The sequence below is a fragment of the Oratosquilla oratoria genome, chromosome 1 (assembly GCF_046742065.1).
Source record: "Oratosquilla oratoria isolate Oo_2021 chromosome 1, ASM4674206v1, whole genome shotgun sequence".
Taxonomy (NCBI): Eukaryota; Metazoa; Arthropoda; class Malacostraca; order Stomatopoda; family Squillidae; genus Oratosquilla; species Oratosquilla oratoria.
Genome location: NC_134777.1, coordinates 77,841,135 through 77,856,230, shown reverse-complemented (window position 1 = coordinate 77,856,230; position 15,096 = coordinate 77,841,135). Strand labels below are relative to the sequence as shown.

General features: G+C 38.7%; 1 non-coding gene across 1 annotated transcript; it reads left to right on the top strand.

The window, feature by feature from the left end:
* The first annotated feature begins 4,679 nt into the window (after positions 1–4,679).
* TRNAK-CUU (transfer RNA lysine (anticodon CUU)) lies at positions 4,680–4,752 on the top strand. Its single transcript has one exon. It is a non-coding gene; the product is annotated as a tRNA-Lys (tRNA).
* Positions 4,753–15,096: the final 10,344 nt, after the last annotated feature.

Sequence of the window (15,096 nt, the reverse complement as noted above, 5' to 3'; positions counted from 1 at the left end):
TATATTAGTTTCTTTGTTTTGTCCAAATGTTGTTCCAGTGATTGACTTAAGTGCATTAAGTCTGGGTGTGCATATGTTTTTTATGTTTGTGATGTGTTGTTTGAAAGACATGGATGTATCGTATGTTACACCAAGAATTTTCGGTGTGTTTGTGTGTGGTATTAGAGTGTTGTTGATGTAGAGATGAGGTATGTATTTGTGTTCTTTTGTCCAGTTTGTGAGAAGTGTTGCTGTAGATTTGGTTGGAGCTATTTTGAGTCTGTTTGTGATGAACCATGTGTTGAGTGTGTCAAGGTATGGCTGGATTATTTCTGCAGCTTTGTCTGTGTTACGATGTGTGCATGTGATTGTTATGTCGTCTGCGTAGGAAGAGATTTGTATTTCTGAGGTGTCTGGCGTGGGTAAGTCATGCATGTATAGATTAAATAGTGTGGGGGATAGAACTGAGCCCTGTGGTACTCCGTTCTTAATGTTTCTGATGTGCGATGATTGGCCATTATATGACACATAAGCATTCCTACCTGCCAGATAATTGGCCAGCCATCTTTTGGTGTTATTGTGCATGTCTGTGTTATATATTTTATTTGTAAGGTTGTGGCGGGGGATAGCATCAAAGCTTTACTAATGTCTAATGTTATAAGAAGTGTTCTTTGGTGGGGCCTATCTGAATTGATGCCATCTAAAATTCTTTGTGTGAGGTTTGTCAGAAGAGTGTTTGTGGAGTGTAGTGGCCTAAAACCGTGTTGTGAGTCAGCAAGGGGAATATGTGTTGTGACAAGTTTAAGTATTAGGCGTTCAATGACTTTAGAGGGGGTGCAGAGAAGTGTGATTGGATGGTGCGATGTTGGGATTGTTGGGTCTTTGTTCGGTTTTGGAATGGTGATTATTTTACCATGCTTCCAGATGTCGGGTATAGTGTTGTGTGAATAGCTGTAGTTTGCAATGTTTGTGAGTGCGTGTATACCTTGTGGTCCAATGTGTTTTAGGTGGATGTTGCTTATGTTATCAGGGCCACAGGCAGATGAGTGCTTGAGACTATGTATTATGAGTTTTGTCTGACTGTCTATGAAGGGTATATAGTCTGAGTCTGTGGGAAAGTCTTTCTTACGTCGAATGGTGCATCGGTCGTCAGGGTGAGAAGTGAGATGGCTTGTCTGTGCAAAATGACGTATGAGTGCGTTTGCTTGTTGTCTGTTTGAGGGTAGATTATCTGTTGTTATGATTATTGCTGCGTGAGAGCGTGTAGTGTTACTGTTGGATAGTGTAATGCTGTTGAGTGTTTTGTACAATTTGCTGGTGTTTGTTTTGTGATCAAGTGTATTGATAAAGTTTTGCCAATTTTGTGTTTTTTGTTCATGTATTTTATTGGCAATCACAGTGTTTAGTGTTTGTATTTGGTCTGCTATGTTTTGAGGGATAGGTGTGGGGGTACCGTGTTTAAGTGTGTCACGTTGTCTGATGAGGCTTTGGATTTCTGGTGTGAAGTTGGGATTGTGTGATTTTCTGTTGCCTCTAGGGATGTATCTCTTGTCTGCATTTTGTATGATTGTATTAAAAGTGTGCACAGCATTGTTTATGTTTGTGATTGGTGTACTGTTAAGTGTTTCAAAATGTTGTTCTGTCTCTTCAGTAAAAGCTTCTCAGTTAGCTCTCTTGTAATTGGTGTAAGTGTGTCTGTGGCCGACTGGGGTGCATCTTGTTTTGGTGGTGATGATGATTGGAAGGTGGTCAGAGCCAAGGGTTCCGACCACTCTCCATGATGTTGTTGGGGTTAGGCAGGGGGAGCAAAAGGTGATATCAGGAGAGGAGGGAGTGTAGAGGGCTTGGTGTGGGATATGTGTATGATTATGTGTGTTGTTCATAATAGTCAATGAGTCAAACTGAGTCTGTATATCAAGCCCTCTGTCTGTGTCAGGGTTGTCGACATACCAGGCAGACGACTTGGCATTGAAGTCTCCACCCATGATCAGGTTGGGGATTGAGGCTAGTTGGCTAAAATGAGGCCTGAAGGTGTCTGGAACTGTGGGGGATGATTGGGGGGGAATGTACATGTTAACTATTGTCAGTATTGTTTTGTTGCCTATGCGGATTCGAATGGATTGGATTTCTGTTGTGTTATCTGTGGTAGGGAGGAGAATTTTGGTTGTGGCACTTGTGTCCACAAAACAGATGGAGTGGTGGATCAGGGTGATGAGTCCACCGCCATAGCCGTCAGTCCGGTCTTGTCTGATGGTGGTGTAATTATGAAATGATGGTGTTTTGTGTGAGTGTCTTAGTTTTGTTTCTTGTAAAATCGCAATGTGTATGTTGTGTTGTTTAAGAAAGTGTTCAAGTTCATGTTTTTTCGTGTTAATACCGTCAATGTTGTGTTGTAATATGTTGATGTTGTGTGTTTTGTATGTGTTGTATGTTGCCGTTTGGGGTTGAGGTTGGGGTGGTAGTGGGGAAGGTGTAGGATCTGGGTCAGAGGGGGGGAAAGGAGAGATCGGGGACAAAGGAAGGGGAGTACTAATCGGGGGTAAGGGCAGAGGGAAATTGTGAGTGGGTGAGGGTGCTGGCTGTGGTTGGGGAGGTGGGAGTGGAGTTACTGGAGGGCAGGTAGAACATGTCCAAGTGTTTGTGTATTGGTTTGTGTCAGCAAGTGTTGTACAAGTGAGGTGGGCCCAGTTTTTGCACATATTGCACTGAACTGAGCCGTTTGTCTGTCTGCTCGAAGTAATGGGTTTAGAGCATGTTGGGCATGTGTATTTTGTGGTGGGCCCAGGATTGCTCTCTACATCTCCAGCTAAAAGTAGAAGAAGAGGAGTGATCGCCGGAAAATCACCCCTCGGTGCAGAAAAAACGTAATATTGCATGTTGGGAAAAAGGATTGTGGTACTCCCCAAGGTAGGCGTAGCTCCTCTTGGGGATCGGTGCCACCTGCGTGAGCCGGTGGCCAGGGGTAGACGTAGACGCTGCAGCTCCAGGACCAGAAGTATGAAGTTTACTAATGTGGTTGGCCCTTCCCATTAATCTGGCCTTCTTGATAACGACACCATTGATCTTTGTGATCGTTCGTGACGAGAGCAAAACGGTCACGAGTGAGGACGGTGGGCAATGCATGTGGAGAGCATAATGAGGTCCAGGTGCTCCCCCAAGATGTGAGTAGCCTCCCCTGAGTGCAGTAGGGTGACTGGTATCTCTCGCAGAAACGTTAATAGGGTGTGCCCAGTAGGATTGGGTCGTCAGAGGGAGCAGAAGATGGGGTGATACCCATTAAATGTGGTTTCGTGGCCGGCTAGGGAGAGCGTCTCCCCGCCGAAATTATAAGAGCTCTCGGAAAAATTGATAAGATTTGTATATAATTTTGGTGTTGGCATTATATAAAATACCTTATTAACCTTGTAAACATTTTTTTTCCATGTGTTGTAGTGCGAGTTCACCCCAGAACAAAAATATTGTGAAATATCTTGGTGGGGTGATTAATGTTTCATTTTCAGTTTGTATATGGTTTTATTTTCTAAGGATCATATTTCATTAACGAGAGATTTTGGGTTTTGCAACAAATAGAGCCGTATAAGGTTTTAAATTCTTTATCATGGGTGTTAGCAGTGTTGCAAGACACAGGGAGTGGATTTTATGCCTTTGTATTTTGGCTACCTCCCTTGTAAGGTGGAAAAAGCCTTTGGTATATGTATGATAGGTGTCATTACTACTTTGTAATGTACTGTGCGAAATGTTTACAAAGTTTGTCATAGAAAATTTACCATTATGAAGATGCCCCTATATGATGGAGGTGAAGACGCCATTGGTATAATCATTTGGAAGTGTTTTGTGCACCTTGCTTATGCGTGTGTGCGCATTTTCTTTTTTCCCATAAGATACAGAGAAATGTGTATATTTTTCATTGTCTCGTCTCAAACATGTTCATAAGTTTAACTTCACCATGATTATTTTACTTATATATGATACTTCTGTTTGATCAAACCAAGTATAATTTGTGATTTACTGTTTATTATTCTACAAGGTTGTTAGCCCCAATAAGTGAATGAAATATATATTTTTGGGATCACTAAATGTGTAACCTTCAAAAGACTACGGATAGTCACTATTATCACTGTTTACGTCAATTGTGAGCATTATGCGGCATTCTCTATGGTGGAATAGTTTGTATTCAAATATAAAAAGTTCTTATTTCAGAATATTGAACTTCTTTTGGCTCTTGTTAGATTTTAATCGCATGTATGTATATTTTTGTTAATTCTTATTCTCTTGATAGTATATCATTTACATTTGACCTTTTTGGTCTAGTTTTCAAAATAAAAATGGGCCTGTCCGGGAGTCGCATCCGAGACCTTTCGCACCCGAAGCAAGAATCATACATCTAGAGTCTAGACCAACAGACTGTGTTAATATTAATTTATTGTTTTAAAAAATTCTCACTGTGTATGGTGTGGCAGTCGCCATAGAAATTCCTATAGAGAGGAAAAAAAAGGCTGTGCCTCTCCGGAATGCGAACCCGATACCTCTCGCATTCTTAGCAAGAATTATACCCCTAGGGCCTAGAGGCTAAAGATCTGCTGGTCTAGGCCCTAGACCAGCAGATCTTTTTGTATTACAATGGGGAATAAAATTTGCTAAAAACATTAATGTACTAGACCTGCAGAATAAACAAATAATTTGTTCGCTGGTTGTAACAAGCCCGGCTAGCTCAGTCGGTAGAGCATGAGACTCTTAATCTCAGGGTCGTGGGTTCGAGCCCCACGTTGGGCGGTAGTTTTCTTACTCGTAGTGGAGAGCATCACTACATTAGAGTTATATTTGTACTATTTTAATGTCATTCATCCATTGAAATATATCCCCATTCTGTGAACAAATATGTATCACCTAATAAGCGGTCGTTTAGTGAGCACATTGATTATTATAAGACTTCACGCATGTGCAATGTGTATTATACACACACACACACACACACACACACACACATATATATATATATATATATATATATATATATATATATATATATATATAAATAATCTTACTCGAAGTGGAGAGCATCACTACATTAGAGTTATATTTGTGCTATTTTTATGTCATTGATCCATTGAAATATATCTTATATATCCCCATTCTGTGAACTAATATGTATCACCTAATAAGCGATCGTTTAGTGGGCACATTGATTATTATAAGACGTACACGCATGTGCAATGTGTATTACACACACACACATATATGTATTTGTTCAACAGTTTCACACTGTTACATCCTCAAGAATAACAATTGTCGGCACACATCAGCGCATTTCTTTACACTATGGATGATTTCGTTCATAATCTGAACCACGAAGAAAAGGAATCCTTTTATAAACTGAAGAACCTTCATTTGAAGATAGTCAAATCTATCAGCGCAGTTGACTTAAAAAAAAAAAAAAAAAAAAAAAAAAAAAATATATATATATATATATATATACATATACATATATATATAAATATATATATATAATCTTACTCGTAGTGGAGAGCATCATTACGTTGGAGTTATATTTGTACTATTTTTATGTCATTGATCCATTGAAATATATCTTATATATCCCCATTCTGTGAACAAATATGTATCGCCTAATAAGCGATCGTTTAGTGGGCACATTGATTATTATAAGACAGGTACACGCATGTGCAATGTGTATTATACACACACACACACACAAACATATATATATATATGTGTGTGTGTGTGTGTGTGTGCGCGCGCGCAATGTTTATATTATGCATATGTATGTATAAAGACATGTGAAATCCTGACAGGTTGTAAGAGGACAAGAAGGAAACACGCAAATAAACAATTGTTTATTCCTTGACTAGTATTGCACTGTGGTGCTTCTTCAGTAAGGAATGAATATACAACAGAAAAACTGTCTATAAATACAAAAAATGTGTGGGGAATGAAAGGATACAAGGATACGTCACAGGATCTAATGCAGGGGTTCTCAGCCTTGCTTGGCTCATGCACCCCTTTCACCATTTGCCAGAATGACATTCCCCCCTCCTTTCCAAGATTGCCTGTTTCAAAAGGTGCATTCTAAATAATATGCAGATATTATCGCACAGCGTAACACTTTTCTAATCCTAAGATTAACCTGGGTCAGCACTGGTATAATTCCAGCCCAGGTGACAGGCCAGATAGGCCAGAGCCTATATTTGCTTTCCTCACTCCGTAAACTTTATGTGGTCACAATTCACCCCCAGAAAACCCAAAATTTCCCCCTGGGGGTGAATTTCACCCCTAATGAGAACCACTGATCTAACGTTTAAGGAGGCTCAAAATCCTGTTCTGTTGTTCCGCCTTTTCCATTATTTAGCTGCATCCAGCGCTAATGATTTCGAGAGTTTAATGTTATCTTTTCTGTTCCTTATGCAGTTGTTGATGGCTATGTATAGCGCTTCTCCAATTTTCCTCTATCTCTTACTAAGATTATTGTGTAGGATGCTTGTTTGGTCCATCTTGGCAAATGTCCTTTTCTTCCACATGGTTTATGAGTGCGCTGGTCTTGCGATGATATTGTACATGAGCTCTGTGTTCTCTCAGTCATGTGGATAAACCCCTGTATTTTCTTAGGTATAGGCACGGTCACAACATATACACGGAATTCTGTATTCTAGATTTCCTATTTAATTAATTTCCATCTTTGATTTAACGAGTTCACCAATATTCTTACCTGCGTTATATGAGATCCTGTTACTTGTGTTTCTGAGGTTTCTACTGAGTGTGCAGGCCAAGTCGGAAATGGGGACTACTATGTGCACTGCGTTGTTTGTGTCGTCCCTGTTATTATTTCTTTCCCTCAATGTTTTGGCTTTCTTTAAGATAGCGAAGACAAGACCAGTGGGGAAGCAAAGTTGTTGGAAGTTCTCGGTGGCATGAGTAGTTCGCCATTTCTGATCGCAAGGCCATTTTGATGTTTGCCTCTTCGAAGACATACTTTGTTGTTGTTGTTGTTCCCTAGACTTTTCTTTCCGAGCAGTCCCGTCTCCCCATGATGTATCCGCCGAGACTGATAGTACAAGTATCTGTTATAGAGCACTAGCTCCCAGTGGAATAAAGGTTTTTAGGGCATCTCCAGTAAAGACAGATTGTCAATGCTCCTAATTAAAATGGAGTGTTTTTCCTTGAATCCAGTACATATTACCTGACAGATGTGATTCTCAACTTCATGCGGTTAGATTTTTTTTTTTTTTTTTTTTTTTTTTTTATATCGTTACGTCGGTCAAAGGAACCCCCGACTCACCTAGAGTTCACTTGCTTTCAAAAAGTGATATATCATCTATGAACAACTACATGCCAATCAGTTTGGCGTCAGTTATAGGGTGACTCAGCATGGGTTCAACAAGGGTAAGTTATGTGTGACCAATCTTTAATCCATTTACACAAATGTCTACAAGTCGGCAGATAACAATGATAGTTACGATGTTGACTTGTTATCTTGACCCGTTCGACAGAGTGCTCCACCAGAGACTACTAAGTAAAGTCAAAGTGTAAGGCCAGAAACTTTTAAGGAATATTATTTTCGTTTAATTGCATTTTTTCTAGAGTGCACTGTTGTTCTGTGCACTGTAAGCGAGTGTACTATAGCTCTGACTATCCGTGACGTCACTAGGATGTGTTCGGACGGAGACATAAACTAGGAGTATGAGAAAAAATCCCAACCTCCAGTTCAGGATTCCACTAGAGCAGTGGTTCCCAAATTAGGGGGGCGTGAAGTCATCTGGTCAAAAATATTTGTTTAATTAGAATAATAAAATCATTCAAAGAACAAATATCTGCCATTACATACATGCAAATTATAATTATAGCAGTCACTCCAACCTGTTTTCTTTTAAGCTAGTTTTCCTTATAGACAGAAATCTGTTTTCTTGAACAATGCTAAGAAATAAATGCAAGAATCATTTCACATGAACAAAAGAGGGAGTGGGGGCGTGCAGGTCTACTGGAAGCAAAAAGGGGGCGTCAGGTAAGATAGTTTGGGAACCACTGCACTAGAGGAATAGTTTAGGGGGGATTGTGATGGCTAGGGGTTGACTTGAGAGGCGAGATGGAGTTTCACGATATATCACGAAGGGGGAGTCTATAGTTTTACACACAAATACGAACGCGTTCGCCAATCTTTGTTTCTTTTGCGCAGCTTAGATTAGTCTCACGCCCCAACTATTCCCATTAACAGGGAGAAAATGGGTTGAGGGAGTGTAAACATGAACACTTGTTGCGTAGTGTAAGTGATCGAACGTATCAATCGGGTGAAGCTGTTGTGAAATTGTTAAGTAAAATTTTGTCTGAAATCGTTTTCTACTATGGACATACGGTAGAAAATCTGAAGTTAGGTTTGATAGAAAGTAGACGAACTAAACATTTAGATAGTGGCCAGGAGATTGGATCGTAAGAATAACGCCCATGACCTACTTAGAACGCCATTATGCGTTGAATCCCATAGCCTCCATAACTGCGTCATTTAGCTACCTCGAATGTTCAGATTATTAGTCCTCAGTTGAGTTATTGTAATAATTGAACAAGACCTACGCATATTTTGTTGAGTAACATAATTATTGAATAAGATCCACATATATTTTCTTGTTAAATTTTTGTTGTTAGAATTTAATGACTTGAATAGGATCCACATATATTTTGCTACAATTTAACAATTAACGGATAGAAAACTCGAGATATTCTTTCATTACCCAACCTGGACATCACTACTATAACATCACGAACGGCCTTACCGCTACTATAACATCTCAAACGGCCTTAAAGGAGAATGGAATAAAATATATTTATGTATAATCGACTTGGGTGGTGGCAGTGATACCTACTAAGTCATTAGGTTTAATATCATATTTCCCAAGTCACTATTGTATTGGTATATTTGATTTTTTTCATAGGAGTTGCTCTTGATTAAATACTATTCTATAGAGGCGTTATAAACATCTTGCCCTTCCATTCATCAATTAAAAGATAATAATATTTATAACCTTGCATTCCTTGGGTGCCAATCAAACACCGAACGGCTCCAATAAAGCCAATGGCATAGGAGGAAAATTGTTTGAATGGAACATGGATTAGTGACAGAAAACAGCGAGTCACCAGAAACAATCTAAAATCTAAATTGGGGAGTGTTAATAGTGGAGTTCCTCAGTTGTCGATTTTGGGTCCCCTTTTCATTATGTATATAAACGACTTGGACAGTGGGATCATGTGTCATGTTAGTGAATTTGCGGACTACACTAAAATAGGATGCCATGTTAGGTCAGGAGAAGACGCCAGGATACTGCAGGGAGATCTTAACAAATTGTTCACATGGTCGGTGAAATGGCACATGAACTTCAATAGCTGAAGTGCAGTGTGTTAAACGTAGGTTTACACATCACAGAAAACAGGTATAGGCTGGATGACACCTTTTTATAGAAACTAAATGTGAAAAAAAAAACTTGAGAGTGCTAGTGAGTCCTGACCTTAAATCCAGGAAACAGTGCATTATCACCAGCAACAGAACTAACTGGGCACTAGGATTTATTGTTAGGACGGTTACAAAAAAAATGTACAGATGTAGTAATCAAACTCTATCTGGCGTTAGACCCATCGTTCAATATCTGGTACAGTTTTGGTCTCCATCCTATAAAATGGATATTAATTCACCAGAATCAATACAGAAATGAATGACCAAAATTATATATAGGCCCAAAGATTTACCTTAAGAAGACAGTGTGGAGTAATCTAATAGAGGTATTAAAATGGGTCAGGTGATACAAAGTCATCATATTAAGACAACAGGGTATGACTCGCAGTAATAGATTTAAATTTGACAGTTAGATTTAAGAAGGTAATAGACAAGAACTGGTTTGCCAATAGAGTGGTTAATAAATTAAATCGACTTAGTATCCATACGGTAAATTCTGAAACTATCGGCTGTTTTAAGAGAAGTTTAGACAACGTTATGAATGGGAATGATAGGTGGTAATAGACATGGGACTGCCTAGTGTAGGCCTTATGGTCTCTTGCAGTCTCATTCTTATGTCTGGTGTTTTCTGTGTGATAGTTGCATCTGAGGTATTTTGTTTCAGTGGCCAAGCTTATTCTGTGTTGGTGTTGTTACTGATGAATGGTGACCTGAATGTAGTGATGCTACTCGTGTAGTAGGCTCTTTGATTTTTCTATGGGACTAATATCTGGAAGATTTTGTTGGAGTAACAAGTTTGGTCATCAGACTTGAAGAGCTGTTTTGTGATTTTAAGTAGTATGCTGATGTTGTAGTTTTTGGTCTTACTCGGTTGTGCTAATGTGATGTAATGAGGCTGAGTTGGAATGAGGGCTCTTGTAGAGAACTTCGCAACCATTATTTTCATGTGATGTTTTATGAGGAGGAATTGATTAGATAACTTCATGGATGCGGATGATTGGTGGTAATGGACATGGTCTTTTGCAGTCTCCTTCATTCTTGCGTTCTTATATTTTGGCCATCACTAGGGTATTTTACTAGAATAGGGATTAAATATCTGTTAACCATCTGTGCCGTGAAGGGTACGTATACTTTAATTATGGCCGTCGCTTCACTATTTCATTCGGTTGCATGGTGCCTCCTTTGGTAGGAGAATAAACCTGTAATCCATCTCGAGTAACATCTTTCCTACCGATGGGTTATGAGATCCTACATCGGGTTGTTTTATTTGGTGGGTTATGGTAAGGGGCATATGCCGCTAGGAGTCCCTCACCTACGGATCAACCCGTCAAATTTGCCCCATATATATGGACTATTTAGGTTGGTAACAGTTACTCTGGACCAGTTGTAGAACACACGCCGACCACGGAACCGAGAACACCTTTGTCGCTGGGCCCCAAAGAAGAGGATAAACAACGAAAAAGGAAACCTGGTTTGTATTGTATGGGAGGGGAGAAATCGTGGGTGTCCGAAATTATATCTCTGCAGTGCTAGTTAAATGCATTAAGACGTTATTAGCAAAAGAGAAAAAATAACTAAAAGTCAGACTCGAACGACAACTTCGAATCAGAGCCATCTAGTGACGCCATGCCGAACCCCGATGTAAACAAACTTTACGATACTCCAGCGACCACGAGGGAATATCACAACGATGCTTTTTCTGGATTCAGTAAGTACGAAAGGAGTTTAAGTCGAATCTTAGAGATAGGGAAATGAGCAAAAATAGGATACGGTGGGAGAATGAAATTATGGACTTGAAGGAACGAAATCGTTGGACTAATGGATTGCTTAGCGCAAGCAAACATTGAAATTTCCGACATGAGGAAAACTAACTTGGATCTAAGAAACGAGACTGAGTAAATAAAAAAATAATATAAGAGAGCTGAAGAGTGATAATGAAAAGAAGATAATTAATGATTCTACTAATAACGAAAAATTAAAAAAGAAGTAAACAACAAAATACAAGAAATGACTGAAAAAAATCGAAGAGAACTTAGGTGAGGAAAGTATCCAAAAGATTAAGAAATGGAAGGAAAACATTGAAAATAAAGAACTTGTTTTCAAAGAAATAGTCCAACAACAAATGCAGGTAAATGCAAAAGACACAATTATCCAAGTAATGAAAAAAGCAAATTGGGTCAGAGACACAGGGGATAGCAAAATATGTATTGTGATATATGGACTAAAAGAAAAACAATGGCGAGGTACATGAGAGAGAGAAAAAAACAGCAATCCTAAAAGAAATTCAGGACGGAGACCAAGATTCAGCAAAGAAGTAGACGATGCATATAGGGTTGGTCACTATTCTAAGTATAGAAACCGACCCCTAAAGATAAAACTAAGATCACAAATGGTAGAAGACATATTTGAAAAAGTAGGTAACTTGGCAAGGAGTGAAAAGTACAATAAGATATGGATATAAAGATAAATGAGTATTGAATTAGAAAAAGAGAAGACACTAAGAGATTATGCAAAGGAAAAATCGCGAAGAGAACGGAGACAGAAAGCAAGGAATTCTATTGGAGAATAATCGACATGAGACTGAGAAAATGGTACATCAGAATGGGCGAACCAAAGGGAAAAAAAAAAAAAAAAAAGAGAAAGAAGAAAATTTAAAGTGGCCCATAACAACATTGACGATTAATTTCAGGACTGAATGAACTTAATGATTACCTGCTTGAAGAAAAACCAGACATAATGGGAATTGTGGAGACTAAACTAAGGGATGAAATAGCATCCATCGATGTTGGACATGGACCATACAATTACTGGATTATAAACAGAGACAAGAAACAGGGAGGAGGTATGTTTTTGGCCGAGAAAAACTTGAATGTGACAAAAATTGCGGAGGGCAAAGGTAATGTAGAACTGATCATGATAAAAGTCGAAGACAAGAACATGAAAAGCAGAAAGTTTGTGGTGATTTATGTGCCCCCAAAAACGAACTCTTGGAAAGAGAACGAGCATACGAAAATGCTAGAAGATACAAGGCAATCATTAAATGAGATAATAATGGGCGGGGGTAATCTGGTAAATATGGGAGACTCCAATTGCAAAGAAATTGGTTGGGTAGTGTACTACTGGACATGACCATGGAATATACAATAACTCAATGGGTCAGTGAAAACACCAGATACAGAAATAACGAGGAGCCGTCGAAACTAGGTATGATATTTACAACAGAACCTGAAATTGTGGATAAAATCCAATACAAGACATTAATTGGAAAGAGTGACCATATACTCATCGAGACTGAACTAAAGGAAGAAATATACATGGAGAGAAATGAAAAGCATAGGAAAAGAAGATTGATGTACAACAAAACGGACTTTGCAAAACTAAAGAAATTCTTCCAGAATGCAAACTGGGAAAATTTTTACATGGAAGAGACAAAAGTGGAAGAGAAATGGGTTATCTTGATGAATAATTACAATGAAGGGGTGAATAGGCACGTACCAAGACAGAAGTTAGAGAGAGTGTACATTAAATGCTGGTTCAACAAAAGATGCAGTGAGGCAAAAGATAGAAGGGACAGAGCTTGGAAAAGATGGGAAAAAAATGGAAAATGGCAAGTCTATAAACTATCGAAATGAGAATGTTAAAGTGAGAAGAGAGGAAAAAAAGAACCATGAAAATGATATTATAGATAAATGCAAAGAGCAACCTAAGCTATTCTATCGATACGTGAATGGTAAACAAAACAAACAAGAAATGGTAAAACTACGCCAAGGGAATATAGAATACACAGAAGAATTAGAAATGGCCGAAGTCATGAATAATCACTTTAAATCTGTCTTCACTAGAGAGAAAGCACAATATTGGGACGAAAGAAATGAAAGGCGATCTCCCCCCATGAGCGAGATAACAATAACACAAAAAGAAATAAATGAAACATCTATCAAACCTTGACGTCAGGAAATCACATGGCCCGGATGGAATTGCAAATTGGATTATAAAAGAATGGAAAGAAGAACTAATGGACAAAATATATAACATAATAAGTTGCTCACTTAAATAAGGAATAATACCAAAAGACTGGAAAAATGCTAACATTGTGCCAATATATAAAGGAGGAACCAACTACAGGCCAGTCTCACTAACAAACACTATAACCAAAATTTGTGAGAAAATCATCAAGAATAGATGGGTAAAACACCTGGAAGACAACAATATAATAAACCCAAGACAATTAGGATTCAGACAAGGAAGATCATGTACCACAAACCTAATATGTTTCTACTCAAGATTAATAGACATAGTGCAAGAAAGGAATGGATGGGTTGATTGTGCCTTTCTGGACTTACAAAAAGCTTTTGACAAAGTGCCACACAAAAATAATTAAAATAAAAAACTGGAACACATAGGAGGGATACAAGGGAACCTACTAAAATGGATGGAGGGCTTCCTGATCGGTAGAAAGATGAGAGTAGTGCTCAGAGAAAAATATTCAGGTTGGAAAGAGGTGATCAGTGGAGTACCGCAAGGAACTGTATTGGTTCCAATAATGTTTGCTATTTATGTGAATGTCATGGATGATGATGTGAAATGTTACATGAGCTTCTTTGCAGATGATGCCAAACTGTTAAGGAAAGTAAGAACTGAAAAGGATTGCGAATCACTGCAGGAAGACCTGAATAAGGTATGGAACTGGAGTCAGAAATGGTAAGTGGATTTCAATATTAACAAGTGTAGCATAATGGAGTTTGGAAAAAGCAAAAATATAATATTAGGACAATATAAAATTGGAACCAAGGAAGTAAAGAAGGAGAGATCCGAAAAAGATGTGGGTGTAATTATCTCAAACGACTTGGCCTATGATAAACAGGTAAACAAAATTGTTGGAGAATCCTACAACTTGCTAAGATCAATAAAAGTGGCATTTACATATTTGGACGAAGAAATCATAAAAAAAAATATTGGTCACACTGATAAGGCCTGACCAGAATATGCGGCGACATTGTGGTCACCCAGTACCAAAAAGAATATGAAGAAAATAGAAAGAATCCAGAGAGCAGCCACAAAAATGGCACCTGCACTTGCAAACTTGTCATATGAGGAGAGAGTGGCTAAACTGGAGTTACTGACCCTGGAGCAAAGAAGAGAAGGCGACCTACTGACCATCTACAGAATCATGAAGGGCACAGAAATACTCGATAGAAAGGACTTGTTAAACTGGAACAAGAGAAGCACAAGAGGACATGGAAATAAAACAAAAACATGGCTATAGAAGAGATCTGAAGAAAAGCCGTTTTCCACATAGAGTGGTAGAGCAAAATAGACACTGCGAGATACAAAGGCGGGACATGACGAGCGTAGCTCACCTTCCCGCAAAATACAACTAGGTAATTACACACCCACACAGAAATTATGAAAGGGATGGAAGTTCTTGATAGAGACGACTTATTGAAATGGGAGAGAAGAGAAACAAGGGGACACGAGAAGCTAAAGAAGGACATTTGCATAAGAGATTAAGAAAAAAAAAAAAGCTTCCCAGACAGAGTGATTGATATCTGGAACAAACTAAACGGGGAAACGGTGAGTGCCAAAACTATACAAGATTTTAAGAACAAACTGGATGCGGAGATGCAAAAACGGGTCACTACGAGCATAGCTCTCATCCCGTAAAA